Source organism: Toxotes jaculatrix, chromosome 6 (genome assembly GCF_017976425.1).
Source record: "Toxotes jaculatrix isolate fToxJac2 chromosome 6, fToxJac2.pri, whole genome shotgun sequence".
Classification (NCBI taxonomy): Eukaryota; Metazoa; Chordata; class Actinopteri; family Toxotidae; genus Toxotes; species Toxotes jaculatrix.
Genome location: NC_054399.1, coordinates 25706074 through 25733621, shown reverse-complemented (window position 1 = coordinate 25733621; position 27548 = coordinate 25706074).

Sequence of the window (27548 nt, the reverse complement as noted above, 5' to 3'; positions counted from 1 at the left end):
TAGTATAGTATGGCCTCAAAAAGTCATAAAAATGGTCATAGTATAGTAAGGCTTCAAAATAGGCCATAAAAAGTCATAGTATAGTATGGCCTCAAAATGTCATAAAAATGGTCGTAGTATAGTAAGGCTTCAAAATAGGCCAAAAAAAAGTCATACTTTAGTATGGCCTCAAAATGTCATAAAAATGGTCATAGTATAGTAAGGCTTCAAAATAGGCCAAAAAAAGTCATAGTATAGTATGGCCTCAAAATGTCATAAAAATGGTCATAGTATAGTAAGGCTTCAAAATAGGCCAAAAAAAGTCATAGTATAGTAAGGCTTCAAAATAGGCCAAAAAAAGTCATAGTATAGTATGGCCTCAAAAAGTCATAGTATAGTATGGCCTCAAAAAGTCATAGTATAGTATGGTCATAGTATAGTAAGGCTTCAAAATAGGCCAAAAAAAGTCATAGTATAGTAAGGCTTCAAAATAGGCCAAAAAAAGTCATAGTATAGTATGGCCTCAAAAAGTCATAGTATAGTATGGTCATAGTATAGTAAGGCTTCAAAATGGTCAAAAAAAGTCATAGTATAGTATGGCCTCAAAAAGTCATAAAAATGGTCATAGTATAGCAAGGCTACAAGATAGGCCAAAAAAAGTCATACTATAGTATGTCCTCAAAAAGTCATAGTATAGTATGGTCGTAGTATAGTAAGGCTTCAAAATGGTCAAAAAAAGTCATAGTATAATATGGCCTCAAAAAGTCATAAAAATGGTCATAGTATAGTAAGGCTTCAAAATAGGCCAAAAAAAGTCATAGTATAGTATGGCCTCAAAATGTCATAAAAATGGTCATAGTATAGTAAGGCTTCAAAATAGGCCAAAAAAAGTCATACTTTAGTATGGCTTCAAAATGTCATAAAAATGGTCATAGTATAGTAAGGCTTCAAAATAGGCCAAAAAAAGTCATACTTTAGTATGGCTTCAAAATGTCATAAAAATGGTCATAGTATAGTAAGGCTTCAAAATAGGCCAAAAAAAGTCATAGTATAGTATGTCCTCAAAAAGTCATAGTATAGTATGGTCATAGTATAGTAAGGCTTCAAAATAGGCCAAAAAAAGTCATAGTATAGTAAGGCTTCAAAATGGTCAAAAAAAGTCATAGTATAGTATGGCCTCAAAAAGTCATAAAATTGGTCATAGTATAGTAAGGCTTCAAAATAGGCCATAAAAAGTCATAGTATAGTATGGCCTCAAAATGTCATAAAAATGGTCATAGTATAGTAAGGCTTCAAAATAGGCCAAAAAAAGTCATACTTTAGTATGGCCTCAAAATGTCATAAAAATGGTCATAGTATAGTAAGGCTTCAAAATAGGCCAAAAAAAGTCATAGTATAGTATGGCCTCAAAAAGTCATAGTATAGTATGGTCATAGTATAGTAAGGCTTCAAAATGGTCAAAAAAAGTCATAGTATAGTATGGCCTCAAAAAGTCATAAAAATGGTCATAGTATAGTAAGGCTTCAAAATAGGCCAAAAAAAGTCATAGTATAGTAAGGCCTCAAAATGTCATAAAAATGGTCATAGTATAGTAAGGCTTCAAAATAGGCCAAAAAAAGTCATACTTTAGTATGGCCTCAAAATGTCATAAAAATGGTCACAGTATAGTAAGGCTTCAAAATAGGCCAAAAAAAGTCATACTTTAGTATGGCTTCAAAATGTCATAATAATGGTCATAGTATAGTAAGGCTTCAAAATAGGCCAAAAAAAGTCATAGTATAGTATGGCCTCAAAATGTCATAAAAATGGTCATAGTATAGTAAGGCTTCAAAATAGGCCAAAAAAAGTCATAGTATAGTATGGCCTCAAAATGTCATAAAAATGGTCATAGTATAGTAAGGCTTCAAAATAGGCCAAAAAAAGTCATAGTATAGTATGGCCTCAAAAAGTCATAAAAATGGTCATAGTATAGTAAGGCTTCAAAATAGGCCAAAAAAAGTCATAGTATAGTATGGCCTCAAAATGTCATAAAAATGGTCATAGTATAGTAAGGCTTCAAAATAGGCCAAAAAAAGTCATAGTATAGTATGGCCTCAAAATGTCATAAAAATGGTCATAGTATAGTAAGGCTTCAAAATAGGCCAAAAAAAGTTATAGTATAGTATGGCGTCAAAAAGTCATAAAAATGGTCATAGTATAGTAAGGCTTCAAAATAGGCCAAAAAAAGTCATAGTATAATAAGGCTTCAAAATAGGCCAAAAAAAGTCATAGTATAGTATGGCCTCAAAAAGTCATAGTATAGTATGGTCATAGTATAGTAAGGCTTCAAAATAGGCCAAAAAAAGTCATAGTATAGTAAGGCTTCAAAATAGGCCAAAAAAAGTCATAGTATAGTATGGCCTCAAAAAGTCATAGTATAGTATGGTCATAGTATAGTAAGGCTTCAAAATAGGCCAAAAAAAGTCATAGTATAGTATGGCCTCAAAATGTCATAAAAATGGTCATAGTATAGTAAGGCTTCAAAATGGCCAAAAAAAGTCATAGTATAGTATGGCCTCAAAATGTCATAAAAATGGTCATAGTATAGTAAGGCCTCAAAATAGGCCAAAAAAAGTCATAGTATAGTATGGCCTCAAAAAGTCATAGTATAGTATGGTCATAGAATAGTAAGGCTTCAAAATAGGCCAAAAAAAGTCATAGTATAGTAAGGCTTCAAAATGGTCAAAAAAAGTCATAGTATAGTATGTCCTCAAAAAGTCATAGTATAGTATGGTCATAGTATAGTAAGGCTTCAAAATAGGCCAAAAAAAGTCATAGTATAGTAAGGCTTCAAAATGGTCAAAAAAATTCATAGTATAGTATGGCCTCAAAAAGTCATAAAAATGGTCATAGTATAGTAAGGCTTCAAAATAGGCCAAAAAAAGTCATAGTATAGTAAGGATTCAAAATAGGCCAAAAAAAGTCATAGTATAGTATGGCCTCAAAAAGTCATAAAAATGGTCATAATATAGTAAGGCTACAAGATAGGCCAAAAAAAGTCATACTATAGTATGTCCTCATAAAGTCATAGTATAGTATGGTCATAGTATAGTAAGGCTTCAAAATAGGCCAAAAAAAGTCATAGTATAGTATGGCCTCAAAATGTCATAAAAATGGTCATAGTATAGTAAGGCTTCAAAATAGGCCAAAAAAAGTCATACTTTAGTATGGCCTCAAAATGTCATAAAAATGGTCATAGTATAGTAAGGCTTCAAAATAGGCCAAAAAAAGTCATACTTTAGTATGGCCTCAAAATGTCATAAAAATGGTCATAGTATAGTAAGGCTTCAAAATAGGCCAAAAAAAGTCATACTTTAGTATGGCCTCAAAATGTCATAAAAATGGTCATAGTATAGTAAGGCTTCAAAATAGGCCAAAAAAAGTCATAGTATAGTATGGCCTCAAAATGTCATAAAAATGGTCATAGTATAGTAAGGCTTCAAAATAGGCCAAAAAAAGTCATAGTATAGTAAGGCTTCAAAATAGGCCAAAAAAAGTCATAGTATAGTATGGCCTCAAAAAGTCATAGTATAGTATGGTCATAGTATAGTAAGGCTTCAAAATAGGCCAAAAAAAGTCATAGTATAGTATGGCCTCAAAAAGTTATAGTATAGTATGGTCATAGTATAGTAAGGCTTCAAAATAGGCCAAAAAAAGTCATAGTATAGTAAGGCTTCAAAATAGGCCAAAAAAAGTCATAGTATAGTATGGCCTCAAAAAGTCATAGTATAGTATGGTCATAGTATAGTAAGGCTTCAAAATAGGCCAAAAAAAGTCATAGTATAGTATGGCCTCAAAAAGTCATAGTATAGTATGGTCATAGTATAGTAAGGCTTCAAAATGGTCAAAAAAAGTCATAGTATAGTATGGCCTCAAAAAGTCATAAAAATGGTCATAGTATAGTAAGGCTTCAAAATAGGCCAAAAAAAGTCATACTTTAGTATGGCCTCAAAATGTCATAAAAATGGTCATAGTATAGTAAGGCTTCAAAATAGGCCAAAAAAAGTCATAGTATAGTATGGCCTCAAAATGTCATAAAAATGGTCATAGTATAGTAAGGCTTCAAAATAGGCCAAAAAAAGTCATAGTATAGTAAGGCTTCAAAATAGGCCAGAAAAAGTAATAGTATAGTATGGCCTCAAAAAGTCATAGTATAGTATGGTCATAGTATAGTAAGGCTTCAAAATAGTTCAAAAAAAGTCATAGTATAGTAAGGCTTCAAAATGGTCAAAAAGGTCATAGTATAGTATGGCCTCAAAAAGTCATAAAAATGGTCATAGTATAGTAAGGCTTCAAAATAGGCCAAAAAAAAGTCATAGTATAGTATGGCCTCAAAATGTCATAAAAATGGTCATAGTATAGTAAGGCTTCAAAATAGGCCAAAAAAAGTCATAGTATAGTATGGCCTCAAAATGTCATAAAAATGGTCATAGTATAGTAAGGCTTCAAAATAGGCCAAAAAAAGTCATAGTATAGTATGGCGTCAAAAAGTCATAAAAATGGTCATAGTATAGTAAGGCTTCAAAATAGGCCAAAAAAAGTCATAGTATAGTAAGGCTTCAAAATAGGCCAGAAAAAGTCATAGTATAGTATGGCCTCAAAAAGTCATAGTATAGTATGGTCATAGTATAGTAAGGCTTCAAAATAGTTCAAAAAAAGTCATAGTATAGTAAGGCTTCAAAATGGTCAAAAAGGTCATAGTATAGTATGGCCTCAAAAAGTCATAAAAATGGTCATAGTATAGTAAGGCTTCAAAATAGGCCATAAAAAGTCATAGTATAGTATGGCCTCAAAATGTCATAAAAATGGTCATAGTATAGTAAGGCTTCAAAATAGGCCAAAAAAAGTCATAGTATAGTATGGCCTCAAAATGTCATAAAAATGGTCATAGTATAGTAAGGCTTCAAAATAGGCCAAAAAAAGTCATAGTATAGTATGTCCTCAAAAAGTCATAGTATAGTATGGTCGTAGTATAGTAAGGCTTCAAAATGGTCAAAAAAAGTCATAGTATAGTATGGCCTCAAAAAGTCATAAAAATGGTCATAGTATAGTAAGGCTTCAAAATAGGCCAAAAAAAGTCATAGTATAGTATGGCCTCAAAATGTCATAAAAATGGTCATAGTATAGTAAGGCTTCAAAATAGGCCAAAAAAAGTCATACTTTAGTATGGCTTCAAAATGTCATAAAAATGGTCATAGTATAGTAAGGCTTCAAAATAGGCCAAAAAAAGTCATAGTATAGTATGGCCTCAAAAAGTCATAGTATAGTATGGTCATAGTATAGTAAGGCTTCAAAATAGGCCAAAAAAAGTCATACTTTAGTATGGCCTCAAAATGTCATAAAAATGGTCATAGTATAGTAAGGCTTCAAAATAGGCCATAAAAAGTCATAGTATAGTATGGCCTCAAAATGTCATAAAAATGGTCATAGTATAGTAAGGCTTCAAAATAGGCCAAAAAAAGTCATACTTTAGTATGGCCTCAAAATGTCATAAAAATGGTCATAGTATAGTAAGGCCTCAAAATAGGCCAAAAAAAGTCATAGTATAGTATGGCCTCAAAAAGTCATAGTATAGTATGGTCATAGAATAGTAAGGCTTCAAAATGGTCAAAAAAAGTCATAGTATAGTATGTCCTCAAAAAGTCATAGTATAGTATGGTCATAGTATAGTAAGGCTTCAAAATAGGCCAAAAAAAGTCATAGTATAGTAAGGCTTCAAAATGGTCAAAAAAAGTCATAGTATAGTATGGCCTCAAAAAGTCATAAAAATGGTCATAGTATAGTAAGGCTTCAAAATAGGCCATAAAAAGTCATAGTATAGTATGGCCTCAAAATGTCATAAAAATGGTCGTAGTATAGTAAGGCTTCAAAATAGGCCAAAAAAAAGTCATACTTTAGTATGGCCTCAAAATGTCATAAAAATGGTCATAGTATAGTAAGGCTTCAAAATAGGCCAAAAAAAGTCATAGTATAGTATGGCCTCAAAATGTCATAAAAATGGTCATAGTATAGTAAGGCTTCAAAATAGGCCAAAAAAAGTCATAGTATAGTAAGGCTTCAAAATAGGCCAAAAAAAGTCATAGTATAGTATGGCCTCAAAAAGTCATAGTATAGTATGGCCTCAAAAAGTCATAGTATAGTATGGTCATAGTATAGTAAGGCTTCAAAATAGGCCAAAAAAAGTCATAGTATAGTAAGGCTTCAAAATAGGCCAAAAAAGTCATAGTATAGTATGGCCTCAAAAAGTCATAGTATAGTATGGTCATAGTATAGTAAGGCTTCAAAATGGTCAAAAAAAGTCATAGTATAGTATGGCCTCAAAAAGTCATAAAAATGGTCATAGTATAGCAAGGCTACAAGATAGGCCAAAAAAAGTCATACTATAGTATGTCCTCAAAAAGTCATAGTATAGTATGGTCGTAGTATAGTAAGGCTTCAAAATGGTCAAAAAAAGTCATAGTATAATATGGCCTCAAAAAGTCATAAAAATGGTCATAGTATAGTAAGGCTTCAAAATAGGCCAAAAAAAGTCATAGTATAGTATGGCCTCAAAATGTCATAAAAATGGTCATAGTATAGTAAGGCTTCAAAATAGGCCAAAAAAAGTCATACTTTAGTATGGCTTCAAAATGTCATAAAAATGGTCATAGTATAGTAAGGCTTCAAAATAGGCCAAAAAAAGTCATACTTTAGTATGGCTTCAAAATGTCATAAAAATGGTCATAGTATAGTAAGGCTTCAAAATAGGCCAAAAAAAGTCATAGTATAGTATGTCCTCAAAAAGTCATAGTATAGTATGGTCATAGTATAGTAAGGCTTCAAAATAGGCCAAAAAAAGTCATAGTATAGTAAGGCTTCAAAATGGTCAAAAAAAGTCATAGTATAGTATGGCCTCAAAAAGTCATAAAATTGGTCATAGTATAGTAAGGCTTCAAAATAGGCCATAAAAAGTCATAGTATAGTATGGCCTCAAAATGTCATAAAAATGGTCATAGTATAGTAAGGCTTCAAAATAGGCCAAAAAAAGTCATACTTTAGTATGGCCTCAAAATGTCATAAAAATGGTCATAGTATAGTAAGGCTTCAAAATAGGCCAAAAAAAGTCATAGTATAGTATGGCCTCAAAAAGTCATAGTATAGTATGGTCATAGTATAGTAAGGCTTCAAAATGGTCAAAAAAAGTCATAGTATAGTATGGCCTCAAAAAGTCATAAAAATGGTCATAGTATAGTAAGGCTTCAAAATAGGCCAAAAAAAGTCATAGTATAGTAAGGCCTCAAAATGTCATAAAAATGGTCATAGTATAGTAAGGCTTCAAAATAGGCCAAAAAAAGTCATACTTTAGTATGGCCTCAAAATGTCATAAAAATGGTCACAGTATAGTAAGGCTTCAAAATAGGCCAAAAAAAGTCATACTTTAGTATGGCTTCAAAATGTCATAATAATGGTCATAGTATAGTAAGGCTTCAAAATAGGCCAAAAAAAGTCATAGTATAGTATGGCCTCAAAATGTCATAAAAATGGTCATAGTATAGTAAGGCTTCAAAATAGGCCAAAAAAAGTCATAGTATAGTATGGCCTCAAAATGTCATAAAAATGGTCATAGTATAGTAAGGCTTCAAAATAGGCCAAAAAAAGTCATAGTATAGTATGGCCTCAAAAAGTCATAAAAATGGTCATAGTATAGTAAGGCTTCAAAATAGGCCAAAAAAAGTCATAGTATAGTATGGCCTCAAAATGTCATAAAAATGGTCATAGTATAGTAAGGCTTCAAAATAGGCCAAAAAAAGTCATAGTATAGTATGGCCTCAAAATGTCATAAAAATGGTCATAGTATAGTAAGGCTTCAAAATAGGCCAAAAAAAGTCATAGTATAGTAAGGCTTCAAAATAGGCCAAAAAAAGTCATAGTATAGTATGGCCTCAAAAAGTCATAGTATAGTATGGTCATAGTATAGTAAGGCTTCAAAATAGGCCAAAAAAAGTCATAGTATAGTATGGCCTCAAAAAGTTATAGTATAGTATGGTCATAGTATAGTAAGGCTTCAAAATAGGCCAAAAAAAGTCATAGTATAGTAAGGCTTCAAAATAGGCCAAAAAAAGTCATAGTATAGTATGGCCTCAAAAAGTCATAGTATAGTATGGTCATAGTATAGTAAGGCTTCAAAATAGGCCAAAAAAAGTCATAGTATAGTATGGCCTCAAAAAGTTATAGTATAGTATGGTCATAGTATAGTAAGGCTTCAAAATAGGCCAAAAAAAGTCATAGTATAGTAAGGCTTCAAAATAGGCCAAAAAAAGTCATAGTATAGTAAGGCTTCAAAATAGGCCAGAAAAAGTAATAGTATAGTATGGCCTCAAAAAGTCATAGTATAGTATGGTCATAGTATAGTAAGGCTTCAAAATAGTTCAAAAAAAGTCATAGTATAGTAAGGCTTCAAAATGGTCAAAAAGGTCATAGTATAGTATGGCCTCAAAAAGTCATAAAAATGGTCATAGTATAGTAAGGCTTCAAAATAGGCCAAAAAAAAGTCATAGTATAGTATGGCCTCAAAATGTCATAAAAATGGTCATAGTATAGTAAGGCTTCAAAATAGGCCAAAAAAAGTCATAGTATAGTATGGCCTCAAAATGTCATAAAAATGGTCATAGTATAGTAAGGCTTCAAAATAGGCCAAAAAAAGTCATAGTATAGTATGGCGTCAAAAAGTCATAAAAATGGTCATAGTATAGTAAGGCTTCAAAATAGGCCAAAAAAAGTCATAGTATAGTAAGGCTTCAAAATAGGCCAGAAAAAGTCATAGTATAGTATGGCCTCAAAAAGTCATAGTATAGTATGGTCATAGTATAGTAAGGCTTCAAAATAGTTCAAAAAAAGTCATAGTATAGTAAGGCTTCAAAATGGTCAAAAAGGTCATAGTATAGTATGGCCTCAAAAAGTCATAAAAATGGTCATAGTATAGTAAGGCTTCAAAATAGGCCATAAAAAGTCATAGTATAGTATGGCCTCAAAATGTCATAAAAATGGTCATAGTATAGTAAGGCTTCAAAATAGGCCAAAAAAAGTCATAGTATAGTATGGCCTCAAAATGTCATAAAAATGGTCATAGTATAGTAAGGCTTCAAAATAGGCCAAAAAAAGTCATAGTATAGTATGTCCTCAAAAAGTCATAGTATAGTATGGTCGTAGTATAGTAAGGCTTCAAAATGGTCAAAAAAAGTCATAGTATAGTATGGCCTCAAAAAGTCATAAAAATGGTCATAGTATAGTAAGGCTTCAAAATAGGCCAAAAAAAGTCATAGTATAGTATGGCCTCAAAATGTCATAAAAATGGTCATAGTATAGTAAGGCTTCAAAATAGGCCAAAAAAAGTCATACTTTAGTATGGCTTCAAAATGTCATAAAAATGGTCATAGTATAGTAAGGCTTCAAAATAGGCCAAAAAAAGTCATAGTATAGTATGTCCTCAAAAAGTCATAGTATAGTATGGTCATAGTATAGTAAGGCTTCAAAATAGGCCAAAAAAAGTCATAGTATAGTAAGGCTTCAAAATGGTCAAAAAAAGTCATAGTATAGTATGGCCTCAAAAAGTCATAAAATTGGTCATAGTATAGTAAGGCTTCAAAATAGGCCATAAAAAGTCATAGTATAGTATGGCCTCAAAATGTCATAAAAATGGTCATAGTATAGTAAGGCTTCAAAATAGGCCAAAAAAAGTCATACTTTAGTATGGCCTCAAAATGTCATAAAAATGGTCATAGTATAGTAAGGCTTCAAAATAGGCCAAAAAAAGTCATAGTATAGTATGGCTTCAAAAAGTCATAGTATAGTATGGTCATAGTATAGTAAGGCTTCAAAATGGTCAAAAAAAGTCATAGTATAGTATGGCCTCAAAAAGTCATAAAAATGGTCATAGTATAGTAAGGCTTCAAAATAGGCCAAAAAAAGTCATAGTATAGTAAGGCCTCAAAATGTCATAAAAATGGTCATAGTATAGTAAGGCTTCAAAATAGGCCAAAAAAAGTCATACTTTAGTATGGCCTCAAAATGTCATAAAAATGGTCATAGTATAGTAAGGCTTCAAAATAGGCCAAAAAAAGTCATAGTATAGTATGGCCTCAAAATGTCATAAAAATGGTCATAGTATAGTAAGGCTTCAAAATAGGCCAAAAAAAGTCATAGTATAGTATGGCCTCAAAAAGTCATAGTATAGTATGGTCATAGTATAGTAAGGCTTCAAAATAAGCCCAAAAAAAGTCATAGTATAGTATGGCCTCAAAATGTCATAAAAATGGTCATAGTATAGTAAGGCTTCAAAATAGGCCAAAAAAAGTCATAGTATAGTATGGCCTCAAAATGTCATAAAAATGGTTATAGTATAGTAAGGCTTCAAAATAGGCCAAAAAAAGTCATAGTATAGTAAGGATTCAAAATAGGCCAAAAAAAGTCATAGTATAGTATGGCCTCAAAAAGTCATAGTATAGTATGGTCATAGTATAGTAAGGCTTCAAAATGGTCAAAAAAAGTCATAGTATAGTATGGCCTCAAAAAGTCATAAAAATGGTCATAGTATAGTAAGGCTTCAAAATAGGCCATAAAAAGTCATAGTATAGTATGGCCTCAAAATGTCATAAAAATGGTCATAGTATAGTAAGGCTTCAAAATAGGCCAAAAAAAGTCATACTTTAGTATGGCCTCAAAATGTCATAAAAATGGTCATAGTATAGTAAGGCTTCAAAATAGGCCAAAAAAAGTCATACTTTAGTATGGCCTCAAAATGTCATAAAAATGGTCATAGTATAGTAAGGCTTCAAAATGGTCAAAAAGGTCATAGTATAGTATGGCCTCAAAAAGTCATAAAAATGGTCATAGTATAGTAAGGCTTCAAAATAGGCCAAAAAAAAGTCATAGTATAGTATGGCCTCAAAATGTCATAAAAATGGTCATAGTATAGTAAGGCTTCAAAATAGGCCAAAAAAAGTCATAGTATAGTATGGCCTCAAAATGTCATAAAAATGGTCATAGTATAGTAAGGCTTCAAAATAGGCCAAAAAAAGTCATAGTATAGTATGGCGTCAAAAAGTCATAAAAATGGTCATAGTATAGTAAGGCTTCAAAATAGGCCAAAAAAAGTCATAGTATAGTAAGGCTTCAAAATAGGCCAGAAAAAGTCATAGTATAGTATGGCCTCAAAAAGTCATAGTATAGTATGGTCATAGTATAGTAAGGCTTCAAAATAGTTCAAAAAAAGTCATAGTATAGTAAGGCTTCAAAATGGTCAAAAAGGTCATAGTATAGTATGGCCTCAAAAAGTCATAAAAATGGTCATAGTATAGTAAGGCTTCAAAATAGGCCATAAAAAGTCATAGTATAGTATGGCCTCAAAATGTCATAAAAATGGTCATAGTATAGTAAGGCTTCAAAATAGGCCAAAAAAAGTCATAGTATAGTATGGCCTCAAAATGTCATAAAAATGGTCATAGTATAGTAAGGCTTCAAAATAGGCCAAAAAAAGTCATAGTATAGTATGGCCTCAAAATGTCATAAAAATGGTCATAGTATAGTAAGGCCTCAAAATAGGCCAAAAAAAGTCATAGTATAGTATGGCCTCAAAAAGTCATAGTATAGTATGGTCATAGAATAGTAAGGCTTCAAAATAGGCAAAAAAAAGTCATAGTATAGTAAGGCTTCAAAATGGTCAAAAAAAGTCATAGTATAGTATGGCCTCAAAAAGTCATAAAAATGGTCATAGTATAGTAAGGCTACAAGATAGGCCAAAAAAAGTCATACTATAGTATGTCCTCAAAAAGTCATAGTATAGTATGGTCATAGTATAGTAAGGCTTCAAAATAGGCCAAAAAAAGTCATAGTATAGTAAGGCTTCAAAATGGTAAAAAAAAGTCATAGTATAGTATGGCCTCAAAAAGTCATAAAATTGGTCATAGTATAGTAAGGCTTCAAAATAGGCCATAAAAAGTCATAGTATAGTATGGCCTCAAAATGTCATAAAAATGGTCATAGTATAGTAAGGCTTCAAAATAGGCCAAAAAAAGTCATACTTTAGTATGGCCTCAAAATGTCATAAAAATGGTCATAGTATAGTAAGGCTTCAAAATAGGCCAAAAAAAGTCATAGTATAGTATGGCTTCAAAAAGTCATAGTATAGTATGGTCATAGTATAGTAAGGCTTCAAAATGGTCAAAAAAAGTCATAGTATAGTATGGCCTCAAAAAGTCATAAAAATGGTCATAGTATAGTAAGGCTTCAAAATAGGCCAAAAAAAGTCATAGTATAGTAAGGCCTCAAAATGTCATAAAAATGGTCATAGTATAGTAAGGCTTCAAAATAGGCCAAAAAAAGTCATACTTTAGTATGGCCTCAAAATGTCATAAAAATGGTCATAGTATAGTAAGGCTTCAAAATAGGCCAAAAAAAGTCATAGTATAGTATGGCCTCAAAATGTCATAAAAATGGTCATAGTATAGTAAGGCTTCAAAATAGGCCAAAAAAAGTCATAGTATAGTATGGCCTCAAAAAGTCATAGTATAGTATGGTCATAGTATAGTAAGGCTTCAAAATAAGCCCATAAAAAGTCATAGTATAGTATGGCCTCAAAATGTCATAAAAATGGTCATAGTATAGTAAGGCTTCAAAATAGGCCAAAAAAAGTCATAGTATAGTATGGCCTCAAAATGTCATAAAAATGGTTATAATATAGTAAGGCTTCAAAATAGGCCAAAAAAAGTCATAGTATAGTAAGGATTCAAAATAGGCCAAAAAAAGTCATAGTATAGTATGGCCTCAAAAAGTCATAGTATAGTATGGTCATAGTATAGTAAGGCTTCAAAATGGTCAAAAAAAGTCATAGTATAGTATGGCCTCAAAAAGTCATAAAAATGGTCATAGTATAGTAAGGCTTCAAAATAGGCCATAAAAAGTCATAGTATAGTATGGCCTCAAAATGTCATAAAAATGGTCATAGTATAGTAAGGCTTCAAAATAGGCCAAAAAAAGTCATACTTTAGTATGGCCTCAAAATGTCATAAAAATGGTCATAGTATAGTAAGGCTTCAAAATAGGCCAAAAAAAGTCATAGTATAGTAAGGCTTCAAAATGTCATAAAAATGGTCATAGTATAGTAAGGCTTCAAAATAGGCCAAAAAAAGTCATAGTATAGTATGGCCTCAAAATGTCATAGTATAGTATTGTCATAGTATAGTAAGGCTTCAAAATAGGCCAAAAAAGTCATAGTATAGTAAGGCTTCAAAATAGGCCAAAAAAAGTCATAGTATAGTATGGCCTCAAAAAGTCATAGTATAGTATGGTCATAGTATAGTAAGGCTTCAAAATAGGCCAAAAAAAGTCATACTTTAGTATGGCCTCAAAATGTCATAAAAATGGTCATAGTATAGTAAGGCTTCAAAATAGGCCAAAAAAAGTCATACTTTAGTATGGCCTCAAAATGTCATAAAAATGGTCATAGTATAGTAAGGCTTCAAAATGGTCAAAAAGGTCATAGTATAGTATGGCCTCAAAAAGTCATAAAAATGGTCATAGTATAGTAAGGCTTCAAAATAGGCCAAAAAAAAGTCATAGTATAGTATGGCCTCAAAATGTCATAAAAATGGTCATAGTATAGTAAGGCTTCAAAATAGGCCAAAAAAAGTCATAGTATAGTATGGCCTCAAAATGTCATAAAAATGGTCATAGTATAGTAAGGCTTCAAAATAGGCCAAAAAAAGTCATAGTATAGTATGGCGTCAAAAAGTCATAAAAATGGTCATAGTATAGTAAGGCTTCAAAATAGGCCAAAAAAAGTCATAGTATAGTAAGGCTTCAAAATAGGCCAGAAAAAGTCATAGTATAGTATGGCCTCAAAAAGTCATAGTATAGTATGGTCATAGTATAGTAAGGCTTCAAAATAGTTCAAAAAAAGTCATAGTATAGTAAGGCTTCAAAATGGTCAAAAAGGTCATAGTATAGTATGGCCTCAAAAAGTCATAAAAATGGTCATAGTATAGTAAGGCTTCAAAATAGGCCATAAAAAGTCATAGTATAGTATGGCCTCAAAATGTCATAAAAATGGTCATAGTATAGTAAGGCTTCAAAATAGGCCAAAAAAAGTCATAGTATAGTATGGCCTCAAAATGTCATAAAAATGGTCATAGTATAGTAAGGCTTCAAAATAGGCCAAAAAAAGTCATAGTATAGTATGGCCTCAAAATGTCATAAAAATGGTCATAGTATAGTAAGGCCTCAAAATAGGCCAAAAAAAGTCATAGTATAGTATGGCCTCAAAAAGTCATAGTATAGTATGGTCATAGAATAGTAAGGCTTCAAAATAGGCAAAAAAAAGTCATAGTATAGTAAGGCTTCAAAATGGTCAAAAAAAGTCATAGTATAGTATGGCCTCAAAAAGTCATAAAAATGGTCATAGTATAGTAAGGCTACAAGATAGGCCAAAAAAAGTCATACTATAGTATGTCCTCAAAAAGTCATAGTATAGTATGGTCATAGTATAGTAAGGCTTCAAAATAGGCCAAAAAAAGTCATAGTATAGTAAGGCTTCAAAATGGTAAAAAAAAGTCATAGTATAGTATGGCCTCAAAAAGTCATAAAAATGGTCATAGTATAGTAAGGCTTCAAAATAGGCCATAAAAAGTCATAGTATAGTATGGCCTCAAAAAGTCATAAAAATGGTCATAGTATAGTAAGGCTTCAAAATAGGCCAAAAAAAGTCATACTTTAGTATGGCCTCAAAATGTCATAAAAATGGTCATAGTATAGTAAGGCCTCAAAATAGGCCAAAAAAAGTCATAGTATAGTATGGCCTCAAAAAGTCATAGTATAGTATGGTCATAGAATAGTAAGGCTTCAAAATAGGCCAAAAAAAGTCATAGTATAGTATGTCCTCAAAAAGTCATAGTATAGTATGGTCATAGTATAGTAAGGCTTCAAAATAGGCCAAAAAAAGTCATAGTATAGTAAGGCTTCAAAATGGTCAAAAAAAGTCATAGTATAGTATGTCCTCAAAAAGTCATAGTATAGTATGGTCATAGTATAGTAAGGCTTCAAAATAGGCCAAAAAAAGTCATAGTATAGTAAGGCTTCAAAATGGTCAAAAAAATTCATAGTATAGTATGGCCTCAAAAAGTCATAAAAATGGTCATAGTATAGTAAGGCTTCAAAATAGGCCAAAAAAAGTCATAGTATAGTAAGGATTCAAAATAGGCCAAAAAAAGTCATAGTATAGTATGGCCTCAAAATGTCATAAAAATGGTCATAGTATAGTAAGGCTTCAAAATAGGCCAAAAAAAGTCATACTTTAGTATGGCCTCAAAATGTCATAAAAATGGTCATAGTATAGTAAGGCTTCAAAATAGGCCAAAAAAAGTCATACTTTAGTATGGCCTCAAAATGTCATAAAAATGGTCATAGTATAGTAAGGCTTCAAAATAGGCCAAAAAAAGTCATACTTTAGTATGGCCTCAAAATGTCATAAAAATGGTCATAGTATAGTAAGGCTTCAAAATAGGCCAAAAAAAGTCATAGTATAGTATGGCCTCAAAATGTCATAAAAATGGTCATAGTATAGTAAGGCTTCAAAATAGGCCAAAAAAAGTCATAGTATAGTAAGGCTTCAAAATAGGCCAAAAAAAGTCATAGTATAGTATGGCCTCAAAAAGTCATAGTATAGTATGGTCATAGTATAGTAAGGCTTCAAAATAGGCCAAAAAAAGTCATAGTATAGTATGGCCTCAAAAAGTTATAGTATAGTATGGTCATAGTATAGTAAGGCTTCAAAATAGGCCAAAAAAAGTCATAGTATAGTAAGGCTTCAAAATAGGCCAAAAAAAGTCATAGTATAGTATGGCCTCAAAAAGTCATAGTATAGTATGGTCATAGTATAGTAAGGCTTCAAAATAGGCCAAAAAAAGTCATAGTATAGTATGGCCTCAAAAAGTCATAATATAGTATGGTCATAGTATAGTAAGGCTTCAAAATGGTCAAAAAAAGTCATAGTATAGTATGGCCTCAAAAAGTCATAAAAATGGTCATAGTATAGTAAGGCTTCAAAATAGGCCAAAAAAAGTCATACTTTAGTATGGCCTCAAAATGTCATAAAAATGGTCATAGTATAGTAAGGCTTCAAAATAGGCCAAAAAAAGTCATAGTATAGTATGGCCTCAAAATGTCATAAAAATGGTCATAGTATAGTAAGGCTTCAAAATAGGCCAAAAAAAGTCATAGTATAGTAAGGCTTCAAAATAGGCCAGAAAAAGTAATAGTATAGTATGGCCTCAAAAAGTCATAGTATAGTATGGTCATAGTATAGTAAGGCTTCAAAATAGTTCAAAAAAAGTCATAGTATAGTAAGGCTTCAAAATGGTCAAAAAGGTCATAGTATAGTATGGCCTCAAAAAGTCATAAAAATGGTCATAGTATAGTAAGGCTTCAAAATAGGCCAAAAAAAAGTCATAGTATAGTATGGCCTCAAAATGTCATAAAAATGGTCATAGTATAGTAAGGCTTCAAAATAGGCCAAAAAAAGTCATAGTATAGTATGGCCTCAAAATGTCATAAAAATGGTCATAGTATAGTAAGGCTTCAAAATAGGCCAAAAAAAGTCATAGTATAGTATGGCCTCAAAATAGGCCAAAAAAAGTCATAGTATAGTATGGCCTCAAAAAGTCATAGTATAGTATGGTCATAGTATAGTAAGGCTTCAAAATGGTCAAAAAAGTCATAGTATAGTATGGCCTCAAAATGTCATAAAAATGGTCATAGTATAGTAAGGCTACAAGATAGGCCAAAAAAAGTCATACTATAGTATGTCCTCAAAAAGTCATAGTATAGTATGGTCATAGTATAGTAAGGCTTCAAAATAGGCCAAAAAAAGTCATAGTATAGTATGGCCTCAAAAAGTCATAAAAATGGTCATAGTATAGTAAGGCTTCAAAATAGGCCAAAAAAAGTCATAGTATAGTATGGCCTCAAAATGTCATAAAAATGGTCATAGTATAGTAAGGCTTCAAAATAGGCCAAAAAAAGTCATAGTATAGTATGGCCTCAAAATGTCATAAAAATGGTCATAGTATAGTAAGGCTTCAAAATAGGCCAAAAAAAGTCATAGTATAGTATGGCCTCAAAATGTCATAAAAATGGTCATAGTATAGTAAGGCTTCAAAATAGGCCAAAAAAAGTTATAGTATAGTATGGCGTCAAAAAGTCATAAAAATGGTCATAGTATAGTAAGGCTTCAAAATAGGCCAAAAAAAGTCATAGTATAGTATGGCCTCAAAAAGTCATAGTATAGTATGGTCATAGTATAGTAAGGCTTCAAAATAGGCCAAAAAAAGTCATAGTATAGTAAGGCTTCAAAATGGTCAAAAAAGTCATACTATAGTATGGCCTCAAAAAGTCATAAAAATGGTCATAGTATAGTAAGGCTTCAAAATAGGCCAAAAAAAGTCATAGTATAGTATGGCCTCAAAATGTCATAAAAATGGTCATAGTATAGTAAGGCTTCAAAATAGGCCAAAAAAAGTCATAGTATAGTATGGCCTCAAAATGTCATAAAAATGGTCATAGTATAGTAAGGCTTCAAAATAGGCCAAAAAAAGTCATAGTATAGTAAGGCTTCAAAATAGGCCAAAAAAAGTCATAGTATAGTATGGCCTCAAAAAGTCATAGTATAGTATGGTCATAGTATAGTAAGGCTTCAAAATAGGCCAAAAAAAGTCATAGTATAGTATGGCCTCAAAAAGTCATAGTATAGTATGGTCATAGTATAGTAAGGCTTCAAAATAGGCCAAAAAAAGTCATAGTATAGTATGGCCTCAAAAAGTCATAGTATAGTATGGTCATAGTATAGTAAGGCTTCAAAATGGTCAAAAAAAGTCATAGTATAGTATGGCCTCAAAAAGTCATAAAAATGGTCATAGTATAGTAAGGCTTCAAAATAGGCCAAAAAAAGTCATACTTTAGTATGGCCTCAAAATGTCATAAAAATGGTCATAGTATAGTAAGGCTTCAAAATAGGCCAAAAAAAGTCATAGTATAGTATGGCCTCAAAATGTCATAAAAATGGTCATAGTATAGTAAGGCTTCAAAATAGGCCAAAAAAAGTCATAGTATAGTATGGCCTCAAAATGTCATAAAAATGGTCATAGTATAGTAAGGCTTCAAAATAGGCCAAAAAAAGTTATAGTATAGTATGGCCTCAAAAAGTCATAAAAATGGTCATAGTATAGTAAGGCTTCAAAATAGGCCAAAAAAAGTCATAGTATCGTATGGCCTCAAAGTGTCATAAAAATGGTCATAGTATAGTAAGGCTTCAAAATAGGCCAAAAAAAGTCATAGTATAGTATGGCCTCAAAATGTCATAAAAATGGTCATAGTATAGTAAGGCTTCAAAATAGGCCAAAAAAAGTCATAGTATAGTATGGCGTCAAAAAGTCATAAAAATGGTCATAGTATAGTAAGGCTTCAAAATAGGCCAAAAAAAGTCATAGTATAGTAAGGCTTCAAAATAGGCCAGAAAAAGTCATAGTATAGTATGGCCTCAAAATGTCATAAAAATGGTCATAGTATAGTAAGGCCTCAAAATAGGCCAAAAAAAGTCATAGTATAGTATGGCCTCAAAAAGTCATAGTATAGTATGGTCATAGAATAGTAAGGCTTCAAAATAGGCAAAAAAAAGTCATAGTATAGTAAGGCTTCAAAATGGTCAAAAAAAGTCATAGTATAGTATGGCCTCAAAAAGTCATAAAAATGGTCATAGTATAGTAAGGCTACAAGATAGGCCAAAAAAAGTCATACTATAGTATGTCCTCAAAAAGTCATAGTATAGTATGGTCATAGTATAGTAAGGCTTCAAAATAGGCCAAAAAAAGTCATAGTATAGTAAGGCTTCAAAATGGTAAAAAAAAGTCATAGTATAGTATGGCCTCAAAAAGTCATAAAATTGGTCATAGTATAGTAAGGCTTCAAAATAGGCCATAAAAAGTCATAGTATAGTATGGCCTCAAAATGTCATAAAAATGGTCATAGTATAGTAAGGCTTCAAAATAGGCCAAAAAAAGTCATACTTTAGTATGGCCTCAAAATGTCATAAAAATGGTCATAGTATAGTAAGGCTTCAAAATAGGCCAAAAAAAGTCATAGTATAGTATGGCTTCAAAAAGTCATAGTATAGTATGGTCATAGTATAGTAAGGCTTCAAAATGGTCAAAAAAAGTCATAGTATAGTATGGCCTCAAAAAGTCATAAAAATGGTCATAGTATAGTAAGGCTTCAAAATAGGCCAAAAAAAGTCATAGTATAGTAAGGCCTCAAAATGTCATAAAAATGGTCATAGTATAGTAAGGCTTCAAAATAGGCCAAAAAAAGTCATACTTTAGTATGGCCTCAAAATGTCATAAAAATGGTCATAGTATAGTAAGGCTTCAAAATAGGCCAAAAAAAGTCATAGTATAGTATGGCCTCAAAATGTCATAAAAATGGTCATAGTATAGTAAGGCTTCAAAATAGGCCAAAAAAAGTCATAGTATAGTATGGCCTCAAAAAGTCATAGTATAGTATGGTCATAGTATAGTAAGGCTTCAAAATAAGCCCAAAAAAAGTCATAGTATAGTATGGCCTCAAAATGTCATAAAAATGGTCATAGTATAGTAAGGCTTCAAAATAGGCCAAAAAAAGTCATAGTATAGTATGGCCTCAAAATGTCATAAAAATGGTTATAATATAGTAAGGCTTCAAAATAGGCCAAAAAAAGTCATAGTATAGTAAGGATTCAAAATAGGCCAAAAAAAGTCATAGTATAGTATGGCCTCAAAAAGTCATAGTATAGTATGGTCATAGTATAGTAAGGCTTCAAAATGGTCAAAAAAAGTCATAGTATAGTATGGCCTCAAAAAGTCATAAAAATGGTCATAGTATAGTAAGGCTTCAAAATAGGCCATAAAAAGTCATAGTATAGTATGGCCTCAAAATGTCATAAAAATGGTCATAGTATAGTAAGGCTTCAAAATAGGCCAAAAAAAGTCATACTTTAGTATGGCCTCAAAATGTCATAAAAATGGTCATAGTATAGTAAGGCTTCAAAATAGGCCAAAAAAAGTCATAGTATAGTAAGGCTTCAAAATGTCATAAAAATGGTCATAGTATAGTAAGGCTTCAAAATAGGCCAAAAAAAGTCATAGTATAGTATGGCCTCAAAATGTCATAGTATAGTATTGTCATAGTATAGTAAGGCTTCAAAATAGGCCAAAAAAGTCATAGTATAGTAAGGCTTCAAAATAGGCCAAAAAAAGTCATAGTATAGTATGGCCTCAAAAAGTCATAGTATAGTATGGTCATAGTATAGTAAGGCTTCAAAATAGGCCAAAAAAAGTCATACTTTAGTATGGCCTCAAAATGTCATAAAAATGGTCATAGTATAGTAAGGCTTCAAAATAGGCCAAAAAAAGTCATACTTTAGTATGGCCTCAAAATGTCATAAAAATGGTCATAGTATAGTAAGGCTTCAAAATGGTCAAAAAGGTCATAGTATAGTATGGCCTCAAAAAGTCATAAAAATGGTCATAGTATAGTAAGGCTTCAAAATAGGCCAAAAAAAAGTCATAGTATAGTATGGCCTCAAAATGTCATAAAAATGGTCATAGTATAGTAAGGCTTCAAAATAGGCCAAAAAAAGTCATAGTATAGTATGGCCTCAAAATGTCATAAAAATGGTCATAGTATAGTAAGGCTTCAAAATAGGCCAAAAAAAGTCATAGTATAGTATGGCGTCAAAAAGTCATAAAAATGGTCATAGTATAGTAAGGCTTCAAAATAGGCCAAAAAAAGTCATAGTATAGTAAGGCTTCAAAATAGGCCAGAAAAAGTCATAGTATAGTATGGCCTCAAAAAGTCATAGTATAGTATGGTCATAGTATAGTAAGGCTTCAAAATAGTTCAAAAAAAGTCATAGTATAGTAAGGCTTCAAAATGGTCAAAAAGGTCATAGTATAGTATGGCCTCAAAAAGTCATAAAAATGGTCATAGTATAGTAAGGCTTCAAAATAGGCCATAAAAAGTCATAGTATAGTATGGCCTCAAAATGTCATAAAAATGGTCATAGTATAGTAAGGCTTCAAAATAGGCCAAAAAAAGTCATAGTATAGTATGGCCTCAAAATGTCATAAAAATGGTCATAGTATAGTAAGGCTTCAAAATAGGCCAAAAAAAGTCATAGTATAGTATGGCCTCAAAATGTCATAAAAATGGTCATAGTATAGTAAGGCCTCAAAATAGGCCAAAAAAAGTCATAGTATAGTATGGCCTCAAAAAGTCATAGTATAGTATGGTCATAGAATAGTAAGGCTTCAAAATAGGCAAAAAAAAGTCATAGTATAGTAAGGCTTCAAAATGGTCAAAAAAAGTCATAGTATAGTATGGCCTCAAAAAGTCATAAAAATGGTCATAGTATAGTAAGGCTACAAGATAGGCCAAAAAAAGTCATACTATAGTATGTCCTCAAAAAGTCATAGTATAGTATGGTCATAGTATAGTAAGGCTTCAAAATAGGCCAAAAAAAGTCATAGTATAGTAAGGCTTCAAAATGGTAAAAAAAAGTCATAGTATAGTATGGCCTCAAAAAGTCATAAAAATGGTCATAGTATAGTAAGGCTTCAAAATAGGCCATAAAAAGTCATAGTATAGTATGGCCTCAAAAAGTCATAAAAATGGTCATAGTATAGTAAGGCTTCAAAATAGGCCAAAAAAAGTCATACTTTAGTATGGCCTCAAAATGTCATAAAAATGGTCATAGTATAGTAAGGCCTCAAAATAGGCCAAAAAAAGTCATAGTATAGTATGGCCTCAAAAAGTCATAGTATAGTATGGTCATAGAATAGTAAGGCTTCAAAATAGGCCAAAAAAAGTCATAGTATAGTATGTCCTCAAAAAGTCATAGTATAGTATGGTCATAGTATAGTAAGGCTTCAAAATAGGCCAAAAAAAGTCATAGTATAGTAAGGCTTCAAAATGGTCAAAAAAAGTCATAGTATAGTATGTCCTCAAAAAGTCATAGTATAGTATGGTCATAGTATAGTAAGGCTTCAAAATAGGCCAAAAAAAGTCATAGTATAGTAAGGCTTCAAAATGGTCAAAAAAATTCATAGTATAGTATGGCCTCAAAAAGTCATAAAAATGGTCATAGTATAGTAAGGCTTCAAAATAGGCCAAAAAAAGTCATAGTATAGTAAGGATTCAAAATAGGCCAAAAAAAGTCATAGTATAGTATGGCCTCAAAATGTCATAAAAATGGTCATAGTATAGTAAGGCTTCAAAATAGGCCAAAAAAAGTCATACTTTAGTATGGCCTCAAAATGTCATAAAAATGGTCATAGTATAGTAAGGCTTCAAAATAGGCCAAAAAAAGTCATACTTTAGTATGGCCTCAAAATGTCATAAAAATGGTCATAGTATAGTAAGGCTTCAAAATAGGCCAAAAAAAGTCATACTTTAGTATGGCCTCAAAATGTCATAAAAATGGTCATAGTATAGTAAGGCTTCAAAATAGGCCAAAAAAAGTCATAGTATAGTATGGCCTCAAAATGTCATAAAAATGGTCATAGTATAGTAAGGCTTCAAAATAGGCCAAAAAAAGTCATAGTATAGTAAGGCTTCAAAATAGGCCAAAAAAAGTCATAGTATAGTATGGCCTCAAAAAGTCATAGTATAGTATGGTCATAGTATAGTAAGGCTTCAAAATAGGCCAAAAAAAGTCATAGTATAGTATGGCCTCAAAAAGTTATAGTATAGTATGGTCATAGTATAGTAAGGCTTCAAAATAGGCCAAAAAAAGTCATAGTATAGTAAGGCTTCAAAATAGGCCAAAAAAAGTCATAGTATAGTATGGCCTCAAAAAGTCATAGTATAGTATGGTCATAGTATAGTAAGGCTTCAAAATAGGCCAAAAAAAGTCATAGTATAGTATGGCCTCAAAAAGTCATAATATAGTATGGTCATAGTATAGTAAGGCTTCAAAATGGTCAAAAAAAGTCATAGTATAGTATGGCCTCAAAAAGTCATAAAAATGGTCATAGTATAGTAAGGCTTCAAAATAGGCCAAAAAAAGTCATACTTTAGTATGGCCTCAAAATGTCATAAAAATGGTCATAGTATAGTAAGGCTTCAAAATAGGCCAAAAAAAGTCATAGTATAGTATGGCGTCAAAATGTCATAAAAATGGTCATAGTATAGTAAGGCTTCAAAATAGGCCAAAAAAAGTCATAGTATAGTAAGGCTTCAAAATAGGCCAGAAAAAGTAATAGTATAGTATGGCCTCAAAAAGTCATAGTATAGTATGGTCATAGTATAGTAAGGCTTCAAAATAGTTCAAAAAAAGTCATAGTATAGTAAGGCTTCAAAATGGTCAAAAAGGTCATAGTATAGTATGGCCTCAAAAAGTCATAAAAATGGTCATAGTATAGTAAGGCTTCAAAATAGGCCAAAAAAAAGTCATAGTATAGTATGGCCTCAAAATGTCATAAAAATGGTCATAGTATAGTAAGGCTTCAAAATAGGCCAAAAAAAGTCATAGTATAGTATGGCCTCAAAATGTCATAAAAATGGTCATAGTATAGTAAGGCTTCAAAATAGGCCAAAAAAAGTCATAGTATAGTATGGCCTCAAAATAGGCCAAAAAAAGTCATAGTATAGTATGGCCTCAAAAAGTCATAGTATAGTATGGTCATAGTATAGTAAGGCTTCAAAATGGTCAAAAAAGTCATAGTATAGTATGGCCTCAAAATGTCATAAAAATGGTCATAGTATAGTAAGGCTACAAGATAGGCCAAAAAAAGTCATACTATAGTATGTCCTCAAAAAGTCATAGTATAGTATGGTCATAGTATAGTAAGGCTTCAAAATAGGCCAAAAAAAGTCATAGTATAGTATGGCCTCAAAAAGTCATAAAAATGGTCATAGTATAGTAAGGCTTCAAAATAGGCCAAAAAAAGTCATAGTATAGTATGGCCTCAAAATGTCATAAAAATGGTCATAGTATAGTAAGGCTTCAAAATAGGCCAAAAAAAGTCATAGTATAGTATGGCCTCAAAATGTCATAAAAATGGTCATAGTATAGTAAGGCTTCAAAATAGGCCAAAAAAAGTCATAGTATAGTATGGCCTCAAAATGTCATAAAAATGGTCATAGTATAGTAAGGCTTCAAAATAGGCCAAAAAAAGTTATAGTATAGTATGGCGTCAAAAAGTCATAAAAATGGTCATAGTATAGTAAGGCTTCAAAATAGGCCAAAAAAAGTCATAGTATAGTATGGCCTCAAAAAGTCATAGTATAGTATGGTCATAGTATAGTAAGGCTTCAAAATAGGCCAAAAAAAGTCATAGTATAGTAAGGCTTCAAAATGGTCAAAAAAGTCATACTATAGTATGGCCTCAAAAAGTCATAAAAATGGTCATAGTATAGTAAGGCTTCAAAATAGGCCAAAAAAAGTCATAGTATAGTATGGCCTCAAAATGTCATAAAAATGGTCATAGTATAGTAAGGCTTCAAAATAGGCCAAAAAAAGTCATAGTATAGTATGGCCTCAAAATGTCATAAAAATGGTCATAGTATAGTAAGGCTTCAAAATAGGCCAAAAAAAGTCATAGTATAGTAAGGCTTCAAAATAGGCCAAAAAAAGTCATAGTATAGTATGGCCTCAAAAAGTCATAGTATAGTATGGTCATAGTATAGTAAGGCTTCAAAATAGGCCAAAAAAAGTCATAGTATAGTATGGCCTCAAAAAGTCATAGTATAGTATGGTCATAGTATAGTAAGGCTTCAAAATAGGCCAAAAAAAGTCATAGTATAGTATGGCCTCAAAAAGTCATAGTATAGTATGGTCATAGTATAGTAAGGCTTCAAAATGGTCAAAAAAAGTCATAGTATAGTATGGCCTCAAAAAGTCATAAAAATGGTCATAGTATAGTAAGGCTTCAAAATAGGCCAAAAAAAGTCATACTTTAGTATGGCCTCAAAATGTCATAAAAATGGTCATAGTATAGTAAGGCTTCAAAATAGGCCAAAAAAAGTCATAGTATAGTATGGCCTCAAAATGTCATAAAAATGGTCATAGTATAGTAAGGCTTCAAAATAGGCCAAAAAAAGTCATAGTATAGTATGGCCTCAAAATGTCATAAAAATGGTCATAGTATAGTAAGGCTTCAAAATAGGCCAAAAAAAGTTATAGTATAGTATGGCCTCAAAAAGTCATAAAAATGGTCATAGTATAGTAAGGCTTCAAAATAGGCCAAAAAAAGTCATAGTATCGTATGGCCTCAAAGTGTCATAAAAATGGTCATAGTATAGTAAGGCTTCAAAATAGGCCAAAAAAAGTCATAGTATAGTATGGCCTCAAAATGTCATAAAAATGGTCATAGTATAGTAAGGCTTCAAAATAGGCCAAAAAAAGTCATAGTATAGTATGGCGTCAAAAAGTCATAAAAATGGTCATAGTATAGTAAGGCTTCAAAATAGGCCAAAAAAAGTCATAGTATAGTAAGGCTTCAAAATAGGCCAGAAAAAGTCATAGTATAGTATGGCCTCAAAAAGTCATAGTATAGTATGGTCATAGTATAGTAAGGCTTCAAAATAGTTCAAAAAAAGTCATAGTATAGTAGGGCTTCAAAATGGTCAAAAAGGTCATAGTATAGTATGGCCTCAAAAAGTCATAAAAATGGTCATAGTATAGTAAGGCTTCAAAATAGGCCAAAAAAAGTCATAGTATAGTATGGCCTCAAAATGTCATAAAAATGGTCATAGTATAGTAAGGCTTCAAAATAGGCCAAAAAAAGTCATAGTATAGTATGGCCTCAAAATAGGCCAAAAAAAGTCATAGTATAGTATGGCCTCAAAAAGTCATAGTATAGTATGGTCATAGTATAGTAAGGCTTCAAAATGGTCAAAAAAGTCATAGTATAGTATGGCCTCAAAAAGTCATAAAAATGGTCATAGTATAGTAAGGCTACAAGATAGGCCAAAAAAAGTCATACTATAGTATGTCCTCAAAAAGTCATAGTATAGTATGGTCATAGTATAGTAAGGCTTCAAAATAGGCCAAAAAAAGTCATAGTATAGTAAGGCTTCAAAATGGTAAAAAAAAGTCATAGTATAGTATGGCCTCAAAAAGTCATAAAAATGGTCATAGTATAGTAAGGCTTCAAAATAGGCCATAAAAAGTCATAGTATAGTATGGCCTCAAAAAGTCATAAAAATGGTCATAGTATAGTAAGGCTTCAAAATAGGCCAAAAAAAGTCATACTTTAGTATGGCCTCAAAATGTCATAAAAATGGTCATAGTATAGTAAGGCCTCAAAATAGGCCAAAAAAAGTCATAGTATAGTATGGCCTCAAAAAGTCATAGTATAGTATGGTCATAGAATAGTAAGGCTTCAAAATAGGCCAAAAAAAGTCATAGTATAGTATGTCCTCAAAAAGTCATAGTATAGTATGGTCATAGTATAGTAAGGCTTCAAAATAGGCCAAAAAAAGTCATAGTATAGTAAGGCTTCAAAATGGTCAAAAAAAGTCATAGTATAGTATGGCTACAAAATAGGCCAAAAAAAGTCATACTATAGTATGTCCTCATAAAGTCATAGTATAGTATGGTCATAGTATAGTAAGGCTTCAAAATAGGCCAAAAAAAGTCATAGTATAGTATGGCCTCAAAAAGTCATAAAAATGGTCATAGTATAGTAAGGCTTCAAAATAGGCCAAAAAAAGTCATAGTATAGTATGGCCTCAAAATGTCATAAAAATGGTCATAGTATAGTAAGGCTTCAAAATAGGCCAAAAAAAGTCATAGTATAGTATGGCCTCAAAATGTCATAAAAATGGTCATAGTATAGTAAGGCTTCAAAATAGGCCAAAAAAAGTCATAGTATAGTATGGCGTCAAAAAGTCATAAAAATGGTCATAGTATAGTAAGGCTTCAAAATAGGCCAAAAAAAGTCATAGTATAGTAAGGCTTCAAAATAGGCCAGAAAAAGTCATAGTATAGTATGGCCTCAAAAAGTCATAGTATAGTATGGTCATAGTATAGTAAGGCTTCAAAATAGTTCAAAAAAAGTCATAGTATAGTAGGGCTTCAAAATGGTCAAAAAGGTCATAGTATAGTATGGCCTCAAAAAGTCATAAAAATGGTCATAGTATAGTAAGGCTTCAAAATAGGCCAAAAAAAGTCATAGTATAGTATGGCCTCAAAATGTCATAAAAATGGTCATAGTATAGTAAGGCTTCAAAATAGGCCAAAAAAAGTCATAGTATAGTATGGCCTCAAAATAGGCCAAAAAAAGTCATAGTATAGTATGGCCTCAAAAAGTCATAGTATAGTATGGTCATAGTATAGTAAGGCTTCAAAATGGTCAAAAAAGTCATAGTATAGTATGGCCTCAAAAAGTCATAAAAATGGTCATAGTATAGTAAGGCTACAAGATAGGCCAAAAAAAGTCATACTATAGTATGTCCTCAAAAAGTCA